At 41.5% G+C, this 21,539-nt stretch overlaps 1 long non-coding RNA gene across 2 annotated transcripts; it reads right to left on the bottom strand.

The window, feature by feature from the left end:
* Positions 1-8,515: 8,515 nt before the first annotated feature.
* LOC114014937 (uncharacterized) lies at positions 8,516-20,670 on the bottom strand. Of its 2 annotated transcripts, none has more exons than XR_008730386.1 (4): positions 20,409-20,670; positions 20,164-20,248; positions 16,485-19,700; positions 8,516-8,584 (listed from the first exon to the last, which is right to left on the bottom strand). It is a non-coding gene; the product is annotated as an uncharacterized LOC114014937 (long non-coding RNA). The 2 variants fall into 2 exon arrangements; XR_003558649.2 differs by having other exon boundaries at positions 19,591-19,700; positions 20,409-20,517.
* Positions 20,671-21,539: the final 869 nt, after the last annotated feature.

Consider the following 21,539-nt stretch of genomic DNA (forward strand, 5'->3'; position numbering starts at 1 on the left):
CCTGGAGTACCTACTGCTGATTCTGTTTTATTGTTAGGTGGAGCCAGGTGCTGAATCTCATTCAAAACCTGTTGAGGAATTATGTTTTTCTTCCTCCTACATACCCAGTTCTTACTACTTCTTGACTAGGACCTTGACTTTTCCTGCCTGAGGCTTCTATCCCTGAAGTTGAGAGGTGTTTTGTAATTACATCCTTGCCCTTTTATACTAATTGTTAATGGTTAACATCTTGCTTAGTAATCAGTAAGTAATTGCCAAGTACCATGAGGTTTCCTGACTGGCCTCACCAGACTATCATTTGGTGAACATCCCTTTTCTGTTATTTTCCCCATCATTCTAGTTGCTGGATCAGTTCAGACACAAGACAGATACTACTGGTAACCTGCGTTGTGGGATATGTATTGGTTTGCTTTCAGACAGAAATGGAGATGGAGCAAATACGTGAGCTTCCTTTTGGTTCATATTAAGATGCTCGGGTGGTGACCCAGTTTCACATTTTCCCTAGCTGTCTGTCCACATCTGACCTCAAAGGATGTCCATCCCCAGGATAATCATGATATCTAACAGGACCTGAGGTTTCACCATTCTGATATTTGGCATTATAAATAAAAGTAATTTAGTTTTAACCACAGGATATGTGACTGTTTTGCCATTTGCTCCCATTACTGAGTCTTTGCTTCATTTAAGGGAGATTCTTCCTTCATATCTGTCCTTATGAATGGTAGAGCTTTGTGTTCCAGCATGTACTAAGAAGGCAGTGGAGAACTTGTTGCTGACCAACATTTCTAGTCTTGGCTGGCGGTGGGCTGCTCGGATGGCTGCCAGCCCTGTGATGGGGCCTGGCCAGCCCTGCTCGTTGAGGTGCAGACGTGGAGGAGCAGGGCTGAGGGCTGAGGCAGCTGCTAGTTGGAGCTCCTGGATTTTTGCACTGGCACATCTTCTCCTGCTAATTGTTTGAGAGTAGTTATGGAAAGACCTTGCAGCTGCAACATCTTTAAACCTTTATCTCAGCCTTTCTGGCTTCCTGCCTCCTTGGCAGTGGTCAGAAGTTGTTTGCTTTTTTTGGCTTGCCCATGGCTTTCCTGTGGTGTGGCAGAGACGGGCTGGGGTGGGTGGCATCAAGCTTCTCTGGGTTCGTGCTACTTGGACTTCAGGTGGCACTTTCAGATCGTCATGTAAAGACAATCTGGCCACGGGGTGTCAGCACCCACAGCTTCCATGGTCAGCAGTGCTGGAGGTTTAGATTTTGGGGCAGCCTCTTCTACTATAGGATGGAGTCCACCTGCAGTGGTGTCTTGCTATCATGGGTTATTCAGAGCAGTTTGTCCACCACTTAGCAAGACTAAGATGGCCCATTTTAATATTACCTTTTCTAATTAGCTAGCATTCTCCCAAAGCCATCCATCTTTACCTCCTCTGTCACTAGCAGGTGAGGAACAAGCCCATCCTGCTGCACAATTCAATAACCCATTCACACCAGGTTTCTCCAGATTTTGAGTCTGTAAATCCAATAATTCTTGAGAAGTGAAGCCACAGGCAGGGGGCAACAGCTGTCCTGGCAGTGCATCAGGCTCTTCTGTGGGGTTTATTTGGTGCTACTCCCTGAACCTTGTCATCCTCTGAATCAAGTAGCGTATCATGGGGTGCTCAGGGGATGGGGTCTTGGGTATCACAGGGTGTTCAGGGGGTGGGAATTTGGAGTGCAGATCACACCATGTATTTGTCTCAAACAATTTAATGCATAGCAGTCATAAACTTGACTGGGCCTGTTTTGTCGGTTTGGAACAGTTGTTGCTATTGCAGCAAGGCTTTGGCACTGATATGAGACTGTTGTTTACCTTCTAAGTACTTATTTTTTACTTCCAGTTGACTAGTTCTGGTATTACAGGTTACATTGCTTTGGGTAAATTTTCTTCCTCACCAATAGATTTTGCTTTGTCTGTCTCTTAACCTGCCTGCTCCTGCCTGCAGGCAACTTCTGAGTGACTGATATAACCTTGACTTGCATTTTCCACTCCTCTCGCTGTGGCCAGATTGCCATAGCGTCAGTATAGGTTTCCTTTAGCCATTTGATATCCCCATATGGATTATTATGTTTCTCCTTTATAAAATTTTGCCCTGTGGGGTTGTGGAGACCTGAAGACCAGCCCTGCTGTGATGCTGCAGAGCAGACTGATGGCCCTGGGTGGCAGAAATGGAGTCCTGGAGCAGGGGCAAGGGGGAGACCTTGGTGGATTGGGCAAGGACAGTGAAGCTTATCAGTGCTTTTATGTCCCTGATGCTTTCTCAATAATTTTCTGTTCCAGCTGTATGAGACATACAGAAACCAGCCAACAGGTAAAAGCAACACCAAAAAAGCCACCCAACCTTTCCCAGATGCCCTAGAGCATATACCATGTCCTCACGGGAGGGATGAGGACACACCAGTGAATGTCATGTCATGTTTGACACCATTTCCATAGGTGATGGTCACACTGAGGAGAACAGTGCTTACAGAAGTTCAGAGAAGGCCTCCGGATCTTCTCTGAGCACTCTTGGCATTTCCAGTCATGAGGAACTGCTCAGCATGTGTGTTCACTTTCCTGTGAGCACTGAGGCTGACCAGGGAAGATCCCGAGTCTTGCCACTGAATTCATCACAAGTGTGAGACTGCTGGAGAGGACAGTCACCCATAGTCAAGGTCTGCAGGTGTTATCTCATTCAGCTTTGCAAGGCCGAGGTGACATCAGCTGGCAATGGGCAGCTGAGCTGCGTAACACACATCACAGACTATTTGTAGATGAGGATTTTTGTCTCTGCCCAAATGTCTTCAAAAAAAGGGGTCTTGGAGGCTGTCACAGTCACACAAAGATGAGAATCCCCCTCCCATAGTTTTAAAATCCAAGTATATAATATGGTGGGAAATTTGTGTGGTTGTTCTGAAATGCAGAGCTACTAAGAAAGCTCTTCTCCACAGAGCTTAGCCATGGCCAGTTGGGCTTAGCAGGGGTCCTCAAACTTTTTAACCAGGGGGCGGGCGCGTGGATGCAGCGGCAGGCAGCCATCTGCGGCTGCTTGGTTTCCCCCCCAACACCCAGCAGGGGGGGGAGGGGGGTCTGTAAATACTGGGGGCCAGATTGAGGACCCTGGGGGGCCGTATCCAGCCCATGGGCCGTAGTTTAAGGACCCCTGCCTTAGGGCAAACTGGCCAAACACTTTAGGGCACCCAATAGGTACTACAAGCTGTGCTTTATCTTTTGAAATATGGTTATTGAGGGTGCTACCCTCTTGTCTGCTGCTAGACTTCAGGCTCTGTGTGACTTGATTACTGTTTACTGCACTTTGGGCAACTCTTCACAGGTGTCTGAGCTCTTTCTTTTCTCCTTATTTCATTTTTCAAAGGAAAGGCTGAAAAGAAACAGCTGAGCAACAGAGCGTTATCCTGCTGTCTACATACATACCACCTCCTCCCTTCTGCAAGTCTAGGGAGCACAGGCTGGTGTAAGAGTCGGTCTAAAGAGAACAATATTGTCTCAACATTGCCAACAGAGACCTGGAGATGGAATGTGGTCCTCATGGACACCAAGACACAAAGACCCTGGGAAAGAGAACTGCACAGTACGAGGAGTACGATGCCGCTCCCTGCAACCTGGGACTGAACACCCTGGGAAGGAGAACTGCACGGTACGAGGAGTACTATGCCATTCCCTGCCACCTGGGATTGAATAAGGCCACATAACAGCTGTCCAGAAGATGGATCACAACTGTGGTCATAACAACGAACCAGAAAACACTACAAGAACACGCCTCCTGGTCTGAAGCTACCCGCCTCTGGGGCAAGATAACCTGGCTCGAGAAGGCGGAGACTGGCGGAAGTCCATGGACCAGAGGAGGAGCAAGGTGTGTTGCTTGGCATAAAAAGATGCCTTCTTAGCAACTGAACTTTGGAGATCTTCCCCACCAAGGATCACGACGATCGGAAGGACCGGCGGGACACTGCCTGGACGTGGGAACATAGGAACGCCTTGGACCAGTGGTGGTAGCTATAATCCTCTTTCCTTTTCTTTTTACTTTACCTTTTATTCACTTTCTGTCTTTCTACCTATCGCACGCCACTTTACGGGCAAACAATAAAATTGTGCTGTTTGATTGAAGCATAACCCCTTGGCGCAGTCGCCTTGATTTTTGCGCTTTGAGATCATAGTTAACGAACCATCACGAGTCCACTGAGGGGACTGTGGCAGCTGGTGATGGCATATTGACATGCTCCTGAGAGCTGAAGTGACGTCCATCTCAATGACAGCAGGGTGATCTGAAGAGGAAGGCAAAAAAAAAAAAAATACCAGTCCCTTTCATTGCATCTGACTGCTGAGCAGGAAGCAGGACCTCACGGCTGGGGTCATTTGTGTTGTGGTGGCTGTAAGTGACCAATGCAGGGGACATGGAGCAAGGAGACATTGTGGCTGCAACTCAGCTGCAGAGCCATGAACTCTGGAGGGGTGAGGCACAGCAGTGAAACACCCCTCTTTTGTGGTACGGAGAGAGAAACTGTGTCAGCCCCAGGAAGTCCTGGGTGACTCTGCAGCGGTCCCAGACAGAGGGACCGCCTCCAGGGGCTACAGATGGCTCGCTTGGACCTCCAAGCCTGCAAGGCAAAGGACACTTGCCAAATTCTCCAGGGCACACCAAGAAGTCCGTAACATTGTGCAGTGACATTCCGTCTAAGCTGGGAGAAGGCCGTGCTCTCCCAGTAACTCCACGTGGGACCCACAGACACCTAGCTGTCTCCAGCTGCCTTGGCTGGCCTCAACAGCATCAAGCATAACCAGACACCTGTTTCATTAGAGAAATAGCTGAAAACAAGAGAAGAGGGTGGCAGATGAGGGAGAGGGGCAGTCAGTGCTGTATCCATGGAGCAGCTGGGACCTGCTGGCTAGAACTGAGGCAGCTGAGCTCAGGCAGCCTGTGGCCGTGCTGCTGTGTCCACCACAGGCCAGAGATCCCACCTCTGCACCTTCCTCTGTCCCACTTGTTGCCAGCTAAAAATCCATGGTGACAAGGCCCAACACTGGGCTGGCCAGACTGTTGTCCTTTAACACAGGGGTCCCCACTGGCAAGACAGGTAGTAACCAAGCCAAGAATCATGCAGAAATGGAGATTTTTCTGTGCTGCTGGCAAGATCCTGAGAAGCTGGGCTGTGGGCACCTGAGACAGTCACCCCAGGGGGAGTGAGGTGCCATGGGTTTGGGTTGACCCTTACTCAGTCCCTGGGAATAGCTTCACCTTGGGATCAGCAAACCTGGGCTATGTGGTTGCCTCTTGGTGAGGATCCTCCATGGGTTTATTGAGGCCCTTCTGAGCTCCTGTCAGTAGGATGCTCTCTGTATGTGAGTGCTGGGGAGATGCCTGAGTGGTAACTGCTCCAAAGCGACACAAAGTGTTTTCCTTTGGTCTGAGTTTGGTGGACATCCTCTTCTCCCAAGGACTCCAGCCCTGAGCAGCATGTGAATTTTCTTACATATTTTCCTGAGCTAGATCACAGCGGGCATGCATTTTTCAGACTCTGTATGTCTTGTCTGACAAGTTACCAAGAGTCAGTGCTTTCAGAGTAAATCTTTAATAGGTTGCAGTCTTCAAGGAAAAAGACAACCCCCCCCCCCCCCTGAAATTCTATGTGCCGCATTTGAAAGCAGTTATAATATATACATATACAGGCATCTGTTTTCTTGTGTGCTAAATTTGGTTTTGTCAGATAGGACTTCTAGTTAGAGCAACCTGGAGTCATTCTACCGCATTCACAGTGCCAGTGACTCTTGCAGGGATATAGGGCCAAAGGATTTATTTCCATGTTGTTTTGCTTTGCTTTGTCCTGTTTAGCCTACCCATAAGAAAAACAGTGACATTTGTCAGTGTTTACATGACTAGAAAAGTCTGTTGCACACAAAAAAAGAAATCCTTGCTTTGGTACCCTAGTAGGTTGCATTTTGCTCCTGTGCGTGGGGGCGAAGTGTGCAGACCTCAGATTAGTCCACTTACAAACAGAGCCCTTAGGAAGAAATTTTGGGGCTACCGACATTCTTCTGCTTTTAATTCCCACTCCACAGTTCAGTTTCACTCACTTGTTTTGGTATAAGCACTTGAAAATAAATGGAGATTGAGGGAAAGACTTTCATGAGAGACTCATAGGAGTTGGTACTTCTATTTGCTGGTCGTGGGAAATGAGTGTAAAACCGCCCCTGTGCTTGCTGAAAATTTCATCCTTGAGACACATTTTGAAAGAGATCTACTATATACAAACAAAAATACTGCTGTTTATGTATGAACACTGTTTATGTATGAATACAGATCAAAATGTATTTATTAGAGAGCTGAATACTCTGAATAAATATTGGAAATTATTTATCACTAAGGCAAAATTAACACTTATTCCTGATACTTGATTGAATAGTCAGAAAGTGACAGTATTGCATTGGAAGTGACAAATCTATTACTACTTTCTGACCTCTAAAAATGAATTACAAGAGTTCTGCTATGAAATGTATTTTGGACTGCCATAACATCACTTTTGAATTATTAATTTATAATTTAGTAAACTACAAGGTACATTACACTTCAGGCAGCTAAATGAACTCACAAAGCAGTAAGGAAGTTCTTACTGAGCTGCTAAAAAATGAATTCTGAATTTTAAGACTGAGTTGTTTACTTAAAAATATTTGAATAAGGTATTTGAAGCCATAAAGTTATATCTTTGTGAGCTTCGAAGAACAGTGGATTTGTAAAAATGCTTAAGAATGTCTGCATGTGTAGGTTATTGGACATCATTAAAACTATTTGAATGACCCTCACAAAATGTTTCTGCTACATGAAAAGGCACATATAAAAAACATTAGCTAAAATGCTAACTGCAGTGCTTAAAAGCTATGTGTCTAAAATAAGAAGGCTAGCATTACAGGACATGTGCATGTAGCTGACCATTCTAGAAGAATATTGTTTCAGCTCTTCTTGGTCCACTTGCTTTCAAGTCTCCTTTGTCCCATTAATATTTCTTCCTCCAGATGTGGAGATGTCCTTCACAGAGTGGAAAACTTTTTCTTCCTTTTTTTGATTGGAACATAAGCTATGTGCAAATCACTTCTGGAAGGTAAATGTTCCTCTCTCAAAGGAATTAGTATTATTTTCACTATGATTTGGAGAGCAGGCAAAGCACACTACAAATTTTAATGTGTGCACACAGAGGTGCCCAGTGATCCTGCCATATCTCACGTATCATAGGCTTAATTCTATTACAACATATTGTTCACACAGTCTAAACAAGAGTGGATGTTTCTTGCTGGTAGGGGGAACAACATTAATTCTTGAAACTGGTGGGTAAAACCCACAAAGCAGCCATACACATTTCAAGCTCCTTTATGAGTGAATGAATAACCTTTTGATTCTAGCAGAAAAGGTAGAAAACTCTCATTAAATTTGTAAAGGATCGAAAGGACTTTACACCACAAAAATTATAAGCTCAGTATTTGGTATCTGTAGGCGTTCTTCTTACAGAACACAGCTGTTCCATGGATGTTTTAACAATTATCTTGTACCTTCTGGCAAAGTGGACTTTCATCTTGCAGCTGGTAACAGCTACATGTTATCTGAATCCCCGACAACAATAACTAGGTTCCTTTACTTTTTGCAAGTATGTTTTGCTGTATTTATGTTGCATTTAGGTTTTTCAAGTGCTTGCACACTTCTTAGTACAAACATATTTATTTTTTACAAGTGACTTTTGAAAGAGGATGTATAATGTAATGGAAAGGGAAGAACATTAGTCTTAACTCTCTGTGAAAGAGTAGCACCTGCTTCCCTTTAAATCTGCAGTCTATATTAAGGTTTTGGAAAACCATAGGAAACTGGGTGTGGCCTTCTGTGTTTCTGTAAAATGAGATTAGTGGAGTCAAAATTTAGAAGTTCCTACAATAACAAAACATATTTGAAAACTCAAGATTACAGCTTTCTGATATTACGGGTCACAGTCTCTAAAAAATGCTATGCTGACATTTTTACTTCTCACAAACCCAGTTTATGTCAAAAGTTATGTTTATGTGCTTCCCAGTCAATTAACAATGGTAGCATGGAAAAGGGGAGACAAGTCTATTCTGCATGAGGAAAGAAGGAGAAACTGAAAGAAAAAATATTAAAAGAACCAAAATTTCATGTTTTCTTTGGTTGTAGTAGTGAGATGAGACAATTGCTAACAACATTTTGAAAGAATACCATCTGTGTGAGGGTGGCAAATAAACAGAGCCCTGCAGGACATACATTTCACGTTCACTAGTTCAAGACTTGCTGCATTGTCTTGGCAAAGCTATCAATGGGCAGGGCCCTGAGTGGGACTTGAGAAACCTGGATTCCAGTTCTGATCCAGTTACTGGCCCATTAACTAAACTTGTGCAAATTATTAGTTTTCCCACCCATAAAAATATAATGCTATCTGCCTTGTAAAGCACTTTGAAATACACAGCTGAGGAAAAATAGCCACCAAGCAGGTGTGGTTACATTTGTTGTATTTACTGATTTAAGCTGTTTTTCGAAACTGAGACTGTATCCTGCTGTAGACACCCTGTAACATGAAAGCAGAAATGTTTACTTAGGAACACAGAAACATGGCAATGCTATGCTGTTTTTCTCTGCTACTCACTCTTTTGTGCTTTCTCTCAAAAGTGCCTGCAAGGCAAAATACCTGCAACTGTAATCTTGACAAATGTCCCAGCCACGTAAAACCATAAAACTGGCACTTACATAGGAGGTTTCAAAGGAAACTGCTATTGCAGGAAGAGGTGACGATTTCCTTTGCTGTGAATCTATTCTTAGCCTGTACCGTGTCATGGTATCAGGAGCTGCTGCTAGTCTTCCAAGAGAAGCACAAGATGTTGTTAACAAGTCCCTTAGCATTTTTCTGTATGTGGATGTGCTGACTCTGTGCCAAATTGCTCATAGGCAATTGTGGGTTATATACCTGATTTTTTTCAATATGCAGTGGCATTGTTCATTTTTTTCTGTCCACTACTACTTGGTAATATTTGCTACGAGTTCACAAACAGCTGCTATTTCACTGTGGCCAAAACTGCATTTAATCCCTACTTGAAGTAATTACTGTCTCTAATTTCCTAAAATGTGACCAGTGAAGAAATCTGGTTAAGTCTAATATTTGACTTGTTCTTTAATTAAAGGAGAGTCACTGGTTTGTGAATGACCTTGTTGTCCTCTGCTGCTGTTACCTGCTCAGAGCTCAAACACGGTGTATTCCCCCTTTTTACAATGGTTTTCATGGCACCGAATGTGTTACCTGCTGTGAAGAAGGAAAATACTGTGGTAGCAGTGAATATGAATCATGCCACTGCTCCTGTGTGACATACGCAGGTACCTACCTCACTGACACTTAGCTGGATCCTTTTCTTTCCTCTGGATTTTTGCCTGCAATTTTACTTTTCTGTATTGTAGTTCCAATACAACATGGTTGCTGACACGTGAAATCTTAATTCTTTTGGTAGTTGTTTAACGTATTTTTGGAATGGCAGACTTCTTCCAGCTAACATGAAGAATCTAAGTTCTCTAGTTTAAAGTGCACATACACCCATTTCTTTGCTTTTAATGGAGTTCATTCTAATTTCCTATCACATTCTCCATTTTCTTTCTGGAAAGGAGAAATAACTGGCAGATTTTTGTGTCTCCTCTAGAACTACATTTATTTTAGGAAAAATATAGACTAAATTATGTGATGCAGCTTGTTCTAACCAAGTATCTTTATCGATACTTTATTGATATTAGTGTTCACAATACGTATGTGTATTAATAGGATTTGTCACATTCACTTTACCTGAATTTTCCTAAAATAACTTCCTCCTCCAGCAGATGACTTTTCCTTCCTTACCCGTTTTTCAGAAGCTGTGGCTTTCAGAATGCTTTTCTGCTTTTTTGTGAAGACCCTGGTGTACTATCACAGCTTTCTATTTTGCTACTTCAAACTGTGGTGAAAAACAAGTTTAAGTATCTATAATAAAATCAGAATTATGTGAAGGGGTAGCAAGAGGAAAAGAAATATTTAGAGGCATTTAAAGATTTATTAGGGGATTAAGGAGCACCCAAGTTGTGAAGGGAACTCGCACTTTCTTAAGAGTTCTGAGGCAACCGATGTATCATTCTTACTGAATGGTCAGCTTGGTTATTCGCTAGGATTAATTCCTTTCAAATGTCACAGACATTGAGATAATGTCTTCCCTAAGATTGTTGCTACTAGTCTATACAGTCCAACAAGTGCAGCCCAACAGGAAAATCGTACCAGAACAAACAACAGTATTAAACAGTGTGAGAAATATTCAGCATCATATGTAGAAAAGGCTAACTCTTGGGTGCAGCTCACTTCATCTGGTTTTAATAGTTTTATCAAAGATTTAAAAAAACAAAAGAAGGACAGGGTTGAGTCTTATTTCTATTTACAGCTCCTGCTGGTTTCTAGGCATTCTAACTGAAAAGTTTCCTGTCCAGTGTAAAGTCAGTCAGTTGCAGGTCTAGAAGTAAATCAGTTATGAGACCTCTTCATATCAAGAAATTAGAACCACATGTCATTGTAACCTAGAGCTCATCCAGAGAAGGTTACAGAGAGATGGATGAATTAAAAAAAGGTTTAATGCAATGAGTTTTGAGTGACGTCTGTCTCAGCACATATCAATTTTGCCATGCAAATACTTGACATACCATTTTGGTCTATAACGTATCAGGATAAATTTGATGCATTTGTACACATCCAGCTCTGATTGACTCCAGAGAACTGGCAGAAAGGAGCATCACTGAGGGTTGTGGTTCCTTTTCCAGCTTTTGTAGAGTATAAAGAGTTCACATGAAGAACATTCTATATAGTTCTTTTCCCGCCTCCACATACAAACAAATGCTCTGGTTTTACCCCAACATACTTACTATTGAATATGAATTCAGATATAAAATGACATTAGTGCAAAATACACAGAAATACAGTTCATTGACATCTTCCAAAGCTACTGTTCTTAGCAGAGTTGAAATCTCTGAGGATGTCCTGTTCACTGAATGTTTTTCTTGCAGCATACAAGACAGAGAGTTTAACAGAAATGGTACCACCCAGAAGTACTTTGCTTGTGGACCAGGGTGCCCACTTTGGATATATCAGGAGTGCTAATGATGTTAACTGTACCACAGGCTTCAATGTGGAATCAAAGAAATATTATTAAGCAGGGACACAAAAAACAGTATACATTAAGATCTTCCAGTTATGAGGAGTTACATCTGTTAACATAGCTAACTCTTGTAACACTTTCAGTCCTGTGCCATCCACAAGTGCCCCCCCCCACAGCTTTTTTTTTTTTTAGGTATATATACTTTCCCCTCAAAAGTGACTGCTACATGAAGGCTAAATCTAGGAAGAACCCAAGTAACTAAGTGGTATTGCTTGAACTACAGCACAGTCAAGATACATTGCTGATGGTATTCTCCAGTTACGCGTAGTTACAGAATCACAGTATAGCTGCAGGCTTTATGCATTATACAGGACTCTCTGTCCAGCCTTTTTTGTTACTTAAAAAGGCCAATTCTCTCAAGTATCCAGGCTTCATTAGAACAAATTTTCCAATAACAAACTAATGTGTAAAACCCTATCCAATGTTTTGTAACACTCAAGGCAGTATTTACCAAACTAATCTCTCTGGTCTTAGAGTTATGAAGAGTATAGCTCGTCAGTTTGTAAAAATATTTTAGAGGACATCTAGTAAATAAAAAGATGGTCTGTGTGCTTCAGTGCCGTAATAATATTACCACATTCATGATCTGAGGGCATTTACCTCCCTACCACCATCTTCAGACAACTCTTCTTCCGGTAAGAATTTTTTTTTAAGCCCAGGTTGGGATTTTAGCACCAGAATTTCATCCAGCGTAAATAAGGCTGTTGCTGCCTAGAAGGTGTAGGAAGAAGACAAAAAAAATTATACATAGAGGCACTGTGAACACCACCACGTTTCTGGTTAATGGAATGCCCAAGCATAAAATAGGTGCCTCTTAGCACCAAGACCTTGCTTCAGCTGCTTGAGAAGTGGCTGTATGGTCTTAGCACTAGTTTGCAGAGTCCAGTGTAGAGGCAATTGATGATTATTGCAAACAAAACCAAGGGCAAGAAAGTGAGAAAACACATTATGTGAAGACCATTGGTTACACAGATAGTCTATGTTTAACCAGGTGATTTCCACAAACACAGAGAATTGTCTGTAAATGAGTGGAATAGTCTTTCTTTCATTGTCTTCCAATCAAAATCATAACTGCTGGAGTCACCACAGTGATGAATTAATGTGACAGGAGTTCAGGGCACCTGTAGCTTTGTACAGCTATGGAATTTGGCACAGGCATGAATATGGACACTGAGGCTAGCAATCAGCCAATTTAGGGGATACTCATAGCACCTAAACATAAGCCCCTAACTCAGGTGTGTTAATTGAGAAGGCTGATTTTCATATGCTCCCAAGAGGACTGAGCAGAGCTATAGAGAGGATCTTTCCCAAAAGTTTACATTAGGCTATTAATGCCTAATCCAGAAGTCTAGTTTTTAACCTCATGTGTTATTCTCACACTAATAACCCTGGTTCATCTGCACTGAATTGCATTGTAACCAGCTGATATTCACACTGGTATGAAATTGGAATCAGGTCCTGTAAGACATTTTACTGCATAGGACTCCCCCCGCCTCCCCCGCCCCCAATCAGTCCTACAATTTACCACACAAATATCTATGATCAGACCATGCTATACTCCAATAGAGTCCAGAAAAATTCATATTTGAGGAAACAGTACTGATTTAAGGTATGTTACATCCTGAAATGAGATTAGCACAAGAAATGTGGGCAGAATTTCAGACTGGGAACTTAATTTTTCCAGTTCAGGATTGCATTAAATTAGACTATCTGTGTTTCCTTGTCACCTGTTTTGTGTGTTTTACAAAGAGATAGCTGCAAAAAGAAAGAAGGTATAAAAAAATTCAGTTATAATGCCATCAGGCCAAACCACCTAGACACTGCAATAATGAGATCTCTGTGACCTTTTGGAAGGGTGCTGCTGTCTTGCCCATAACAAATCCTCCAGTAGTTTTCAATTTTTGTACTTCAGATTTCCAAGGGCTTTCAACTTTTTTCATGCTGGAATAGACTGAAGGGGCAGAGCACTACAGTACTTCAGAGCTGCAGTAAACCTTAGCTCAAGAAATGGCATGGTGTGATCAGTTTCTGTTTCTAGAAAGAAACTGGGGAGACTGAGCTGGAAGTTGTTACTCATTCTGATAAAGAAGCAAGAATCAATGTGATGTTGAGTCACAGCCTGGCCTGAATAGGAATTTTAAAGAGAAGGTGTTTCAGTTCTAAAACAAAAAGAGAAAGAACATACCCATAATGATGAAAAGGTCATACATTTTTGCCTTTAAAAATCCAGAACAGTATAATAATAAAGCAGAGGGTTTTTTTTTCCAGAGTTAATGCCCCATTTTTGTAAAATGGTTAGTTTACACTTTTCTCTGATCCATGGTTTCATAACTGCTTCAGAATCACACAACATCATACACACATGACTTTTATATTTACACTTTTCATTTGCAACCAGAAGAAGCACAGATAGTTTTAAACAGAGGCTTATAGGATCCTCAAGTGCAGCATGGTAGACACTGAGGCAGAAAGAAACACCACAAAAAAGTTCAACAAGCCACAAACTTGCTTGTTCTTATTGGAGGGTTGTTCTTACACAAAGAATGATGGTAAGCCAGAACAGAGGGATGAAGCCTCCGACCTGGCAGTCTTCCCATGAAGGCAGGCAACTTTGTCATTAATTAATTACTTAGTTCTCCTGTGGCATTATGCAACGTAACTTGTCACACTATCCAAAGTAAAGTTTTAACTGACAAGTGAAAGATCTTTCTATGGATAAACCCAGTTGTTTGTTCTTTTCATTTGGCATTGGTTCAAAGGCCAAGGATAAACATTTTGCCTTTTCATGACTGATTTTCTTGACAGCTTCACAAGGTTACTCTTGGGAAAGCTCTGGTTATATTACTGGAAATACCCCCTGCACAGTTTGTTGTAGAAAAATCTTTTGTATCACACCTGTCCATTCTGGGAACTTTCTGACATGCAAAAAAAAATATTTTTTTTTTTAAATAAAAGATAGTCTAATTCCATTCCTTCCATAGACAATAGCAGTAAATAAGCTGGGGCATTTAAACATTTACGTCTGACTATAAAGTTTATGGTTATCACTCATGCCAAGTATCAGAAGCCTAATTGCTTGTGTACATCCCCCTCTGGGGGTGACTAGCAAATACTATATAAAACAACAAATACTGCTAAAGGAGCAAAGATTAAATGGAGGAGGGAAAGTACTCCACTTTTTAAAAGATCTTTGTTTTTACTTGCAAGGCTTTAAATTGTGTCGAAACTGTATTCTTCAGCAATAATTAACTTCTCAGTTTAGCCTTACCTTATCGGTATTTACTTTTTCTATTACAACAATTGTCTCATCAGGATCAAAGTCCCTTTCAATACATACTTCAGCAATATTTTTGGCTTATTTCTTCACACATATAACCAGTGTTTAATTACAGCATTTAAAACTACCCATAAATGAAACAAAACACAAGGTAAGGTAGCTGGAAGCAAGTAAGAGAAATGAGAATTTGTATTTATTGCATATGTAGTCCATAGACAGTTTCAATAGTCTAATCAGAATTCAGCCTTGACAATTTCTCAAGTTTTTAGAAGTAACTGACAACAGAACAGAGGATATCCAACTGCAGACAAACATCAGAAAGACACAGGTCTACTTCACCCGAAGTTTTAGAGGTAAAGTGAAAAACTTTAATTACAACTGTATGGCTGTCCAATATATCATCAACTATTGCACATTTTTTCAGAGTTTGTGAAATGACTAGTCTCTAAAGGGGGGGGTGGGGGGGGTGGGGGGGCTGGGGAATCTTAAGATTTACAGGGCAGTGGGGAGTAGGAGAATGAAAAAAATGAGTCCTGCTTAATTCCGTAAAATTAACAACAAATATCTAGCTTTCCCAGAGTGTTCCTCGTATACTCACAGATGACACCAAGAAGGGTATTCCATAAGGATTTGTTCTAATTATAGCCATGAAAAAATACAAATATTTTTATATTTTATATATATATATTTATATTTGAATATATATATTTTTTGAGAGAGGGAACTCTCTCTAAATCTGGTGACTGAATTTCTGCATCTTGCAAGACTGAGCAACAGTCACCAGCAAGTTACTTTCAGGGTTACTTGTATAAGCAGGCTAAAAATGCTTGTGTGCTAGTATGGTTAGGTACATCTAGATGCTAGAGAGAGACCTGGACTGCCCTCTACCCCACGGGGCATTTAGACAGACTAGGCTGCTTGGAGCAGCATGTTGTAACCCAACCTGTAGAAAACGGAACTTCAGCAGGAAAAAAAGCCAGTAAGGCAATATGGCAGTGCGAGAGAGAAAGGATTTAAACTCATAGGACCTTGCCACTACAGAAGCCTTGAAAGGTAACCACATCTTTAGAGTGAAAAGGGCTAAGGAAAGTAGAACAAAATGCTCATTTTCCCCAAGAAGAACAAAACTTTCAGGAAAATAAAAAAGACATTTTAAAAAGTCTTTGCCACTCTGTTCTTCACTCCCTAAACTATACTACCACTAACCTATATATAAATATATAACTAATACATAGTGCAAAGTATAAAAGCTAGGTCAAGATTTTCTTCAGGCAATTTCTTTCCACCATAAACACTCTATGAATCTAACACCTGCCACCCCCGCAGCACGAACCCCACTGCAAAGTGCCCCAGCCCCGAGGCTGGCACTGGGCACTGCCCCAAGCCAGCAGCATGGAGGGCTGGGGCTCCCCCCGCCACCCCCGCAGGGGAGGGGACAGGGTGCAGTCCCCTGCACGCACTTGGTTTGAGTTCAGACAGCAGGACGACTTAAAAGGACAGACAGCACTGAATAGCCCTGGCTTTTTATTTATTCTCTCAGGGTACAACAATCGTTTTGCTAACACCCCGATGTCCCAAGATTCACGAGTCTTGTATTTTATTTGCACTATCATCTGTGAAGTGGGAGACACTGAAATCACTGATGTTACTGTCCTTTTGTAGCCACTGGTATTCCTCCCCACCACCTGCCTGGCTTGTGGGTTTGGCTGAAAAGTTTCACTCCCTCAGGAATGATAAACAGAAAAGACAGCACAGAAGAACAGCAGAGGGAAGGTTGGACTTCCCTGCCTTCCTTAACCCGAGCCCTTTCTTGAGATCCTGATTTCCACCTCTCAGGGCAATTTGCCACCAGCTTTTCAACCAGACATCCTCACCAATGGCCAGGCAAATAAGCAGCACCAGGATCCAACGACTCAGATGACTGTTTCTAATCTCAGGGACCTGAGTAGCTGCCTTTCCTTCCTCCCCCACCACACCTGTTCCCTTGAGCTACTATCTTCTGGCTCTTGCTTCTCTACTTCTCCCTGGCAGGCAAGTCCACTATTGGGTGACCCCACAGCAGTGCCAGGGTAGCTCCTGGATGTTCTGCTGCTCACTGAAAGTGACCTTAAGCTCTAAGTGTCCCAGTCTGTCCTCCTGCCTCTGACCCCACTGGGATAGGCTAACACCTGGTTTGTTTGCCCTGAAAGCTCACACCAGCACCACAGTTAGCTGTGGATGCCAGGGGAAAGTGGAGCTGGTGAGAAAATGAAAAAGTTGGGTAATCAGCTTAGGGAGGAGAATGTTCTTACTGACATAATTTGTTAAGGCTATAAACAGTCTTCTCACAGAAAATTTCTGCCTCACTTTATTTCCTTAAGCAAAACCAAAAGGAGAACGAAGCATATAAAATCTAAGTATTGAATATTTTGTATAGCTTCTAGACAAAGAAGCCTCTACCCCTTCTAAACTCATTTGCCATTGCTCGCTCTTCCTTTCAGACCCTCACTTACTTGGGCTGTGCTGCACAGGCTGCAGCAGCGAATGCTTTGCACATTTGCAGGCATCCGCAGAGGCCTGGTGCTGCAGCCTGGACTTTCAGGTCTCATGCTCACCCTGACAGTGTGCAGCTTTCTGCTGTGACATGCATTATATGAAGGACACTGTAGCCTGTGTCTGGACCCTGCAAAAAATCTGGGACCCCTGCTCAAGGCAGACATGTTGTAGCCAGAATAGCGGAAGGGGAGAAAACTCTCCTTATCTCCTACTACATCTGCCCCTGATTAATCTTTTGCCACTTGCCAATATGCACTGCAGTACTAGAGGCTTTCAATACCACCTGCAACTAATATTCACAACTAGGCCTGGTAAAAAAATTACTAACAATATTGTTGCTGAGGGCCCTGCTGTTAGACTGCCAGGTTTTGATCCACTGTGCTGCCCCAGACCTCTGTCAATTATTCTCAAAGAGAAGAGACAGATTTGATTTTTAGGTTTTTTTAAACACAGAGCTTTTAGGAAGTTCTGAGCTGCAGATAGGATCAGATGTGGAAGTGACTCACGTTGTTACAGACTGTCTCCTAGCCGTATGGACTTTGCACCTGTTACTGAGATAGCCATGGCACAACTATCTCATTTAGATTTGCAGTTATCAGTAACTATTTTTACTATTTTTATTACTATTTGTCCTTTTTCCCCTGTGCCATGTTATGCACATCTCTACTTCTTTACTCAGTGCGTATCTTATTACTAAAAATGCCCACCATTTCCTCTAGTGAGAAGAGGCTTAGTATGTCTACAGTTCTCCCTCCTCCTTACTCAAAACACTTCCTTTCCTGTCTTTCATTTGAAATGTCAACAGTTTGAACTACTTTGCAGTAACAGGCAGAACAACAAAGTGTATTGACTGGCTGCGTGGAGCTAATGGATACTGTCAGCTAATCCATCAACTTATAAAAAATCATATTTATTTGAAACCACTGGAAATGCTAACTGAAGTGCCAAGTTCAGTCTCCACCCCACTTTGGTTTTATTGTTTTGGTTGGGCGTTTTTTTTCCACAGCAAAATGAATAGCCTACTGTGTCATGATTCCTTTTTCATCAGACATCTATTTTTTCACTGCTGTGACTGCTTGGAACAAAATACAGAATTGAATGCTGAGACCTACAACCTTCTCAGCAGCCTTTCCGTGCGTGAGGTAGAACACACAAATCTTTTCAACATTTAGGAAATGATTAACATGTTGAATTAAGTCTGTGCCAAGCATAACCAAGTTCTTAGTTTTCTGCAGACATAAAATTTCCACTTGACACATCTCAGAGCCCCCCTATCGGAGGGAAATGGCTAGGTGATAGCATTGAGAAAAGCTATTTCACACACCTTCTTCCCAAATTTTTATTTTACTTCCCTTCCTACTCAGAGTTTGACCTCTTAGGTAAAGGGTAATAGCATCCTGTGGCTGGCCAGTACAAAATCTCCGTGTGAATTTTTTCCTGCGCCGAGTCTCCTAAATTAATATATGTCCCAGCTTTTCCTGTTTGTACTATCTGTTTGGATTGCAGAGCTGGCTTTGGCTTTGGAGAAATTTACAATATTAAAATGGCTGAAATTTACAATATTAAGCTGAATTATTCTCTTCATTTGCAATAAGCACATGATTTAGTAAGGCACAGTTCTGGACTGCTCCTCATTTCAGATGAGCAGTTCAGAACCATGTCCTAGTAAATCTCCAGATGACATTTACATTTTTCTTTATTACAACAGCTCTTAAATTTAAAAGTACGGTATTGAACATAAAAATGAATGCCAAACTTCATGAATTTAAAAAATTGAAGAAGGTTGATTTTAAAAACAATTTTGAATAAGGCAGCAGGAAATAACCCTCCATGTGCTGAAATGAACAAAAAAAACCTTGTAAGACAGTCAAAACCAAAACTTTTTTCCTTTAATTGCAGATTCAAAAAAGCCCCACAGAGCTACAATCCTGTAAGATTAGATCAACAAGCAGCAACACAACTTAAAAATCAAAAGGCCACAAAACATATCTTCAAGGTGGAAAAACAGAAAAAGTACTGTGACGTCTGTAGTCCAGTATTTTGTAGAGCTAACTTTGAGAGACTGACTGTTTTGTTTTGTGACACATTTATGTATTTGGTTTCTTTTACCTAAATTACACTGTGTCTAATTCTGAAATGAACAGCATTATTGTGCTTGGAAACAGCGTTCTATTCTCTCTCCACAGCATCAGATGGTAGCTAGAGGGTGTCACCCTACTATACCAGGCTCAGACTGCATCATATTGTAATATATGAACACTTTAGGACAGTGGATATATTGGATACTGCAGATCACTAATTATGACATAACAATACTTAAAATTGTAGAAATAACTGAAAAGAAGCTACCTTCAGGAATCATTAAAATGTAACAGCACAAGACACTATAATAAAAGACAGAAATATTCAGGCATAATTTGGGACAAAAGGAGATTGCAATTTCAATTTGCAGACTGTTTCAATGATTGATTTTTATTTTATTTGGGATTTATATGGCAGGACAGATTTTCTGTCATAATTATGGAAACACTAAGATGAAATACAAACCAATCCCTCTAAATGGCAAAGCTGTAAGTGTTCTGAAATGTATCTGCCATGTTGATGTAGGAGCCAAGAAGTGGTACAGTGTCTCTTTCTCAGGAGCAGAAAGCTAAATCCTGCATCAGTCAGAAAGATCACATAATAAATTAACCAGGTCACAGAAAGCTGCTAACTTCACATGTTTAACTGCTGCTACTGTGAACTACTAGCATATCTAATTTTTTATTTTCAGACAGAAAATGTCTAGTTGCAGGGAACTGGAGGGACATGTTTAAACATTATGTAGGGCGAAACATTCACTTCAATATTTCACAGAAGAACCGTACCCAGTGTGTGTCTTCAAAAATATCCTCACAGCAACAAAGCTCATATGATGACACACACAAAGCACATATGATGCTCTGTTTGCACCTAGTTAACCACAACTTTTCCTATGCACCTAAAGAATTAATATTATTCAAACAAATGTGATTTAATTCATTGTGGTTTGAAAGGGGTTTGCTAGGCCTAACACCTATCGCCTTTGCAAATGAGAATATCTGGCCAAGGTTTCCCAATATTTTACTTTAGTGCACTGACCTGACTGATCCTCTTGAATGCCTCTGAACATCCATGTGCAGACATGACACGAACAGCTATAGTAGGTGGCAAAGCAGTGGCACCACTTAAAAAAAAAATAGAAGTCCAACACAGTCGGACAGTTCATAATCTGTTTTTCATAAATTTCAAAACACACAAGAAATACACTTTGTGAGCACATGAAGTTTCAAGACCAGTCTCAGGCCAGGTGCTTTTTAATTTTTTTTTTTCTTTTAAATACTGACCTCTTCCTGCTGGACTCCTCACTGTCGATTCATCACAATGACAAACAGCCCTTTCCTTTGGCCAGGGTGCTCAGTATATTTTTAAAGGAAGTTAGATGACTTTTTTTCTATTGTGACAGTTTCATTTGCTTTTCTAGGGAAGGGAGCATTTGGGTTCACATCTTGTGTACAGAGCTACAGTTTATTGAGTGGAATGTGCAACTCAGACTGTTTTGTAGGTGAATACAAAGTCCAGGAGACACCAGGACAAAGAGGTACCTACCTGTAGGCATTTTCTCCTGTGATTTGTATACTGAACCGAACTTCTGAATACAGTATGAATGCAGAAAGATCCTCTCCAATTTCAGCATGATTTATCTTTAAATATTCTTATTTTTGTTCTTGTCTTGTGTCCAGCTATCACACCACTGTATGCTGAAGAAGGCTGCTGCCCACCCTGCTGCAATAACTCTGACCTGGCAGACAGCCCAAATTGCTTTAACTGCAGCAAAAAAACCCAAGGTAGGACCATGCCAAAGAGCAGCACTGGCACTTAAGGGCTTTATGATTAACAGGGCTGACATTTAAAAATGAAAAACACAAAACAGCAAAAGCATGCTGCTGAGCTGCAGGCACAGAGTATATGGCTACTGCTCCATCACCAGAATAAGTAACGCTGCTGCTCAAGTAACAGCCAGATATTGGAGATGACACCTTCTGTCACTTACAAATAGTGTTTTAAATGTCCATGCTTTTCATAAAGCAGTTGACTGGGAAGTACTCATTTCAATGCACAGCAACTTGTATCATCATGTCAAAATCACCTCACTGACTTTGAAATAGCTACAGCATTTTATGCACAAAGGGTCTGTAGAGTGAGGAAATGTGCTGATACTATTGGGAAAAAGGCTCAGGTCACACAACAACCAGTCTCCAAATTTTTCTAGATACCAGAGAGTTAAAAATATACATATTCCTGAGGGCTTTGTGTTTCTAGCCTAAGGTGAGGAGCTAGGTTGTGGTTTTGTTTCTGTTAGTTTTTCTGTTTCTTTATGACTATTCCTAATCTAATAAAGCAACCCAGCTGTCCTATCAACCCCCTCTTTGCCTTTATTCTTGTACTATCACAGCTACAAGATCAGAACTGTCGTA

This window comes from Falco cherrug, chromosome Z (genome assembly GCF_023634085.1).
Source record: "Falco cherrug isolate bFalChe1 chromosome Z, bFalChe1.pri, whole genome shotgun sequence".
NCBI classification, from domain to species: Eukaryota; Metazoa; Chordata; class Aves; order Falconiformes; family Falconidae; genus Falco; species Falco cherrug.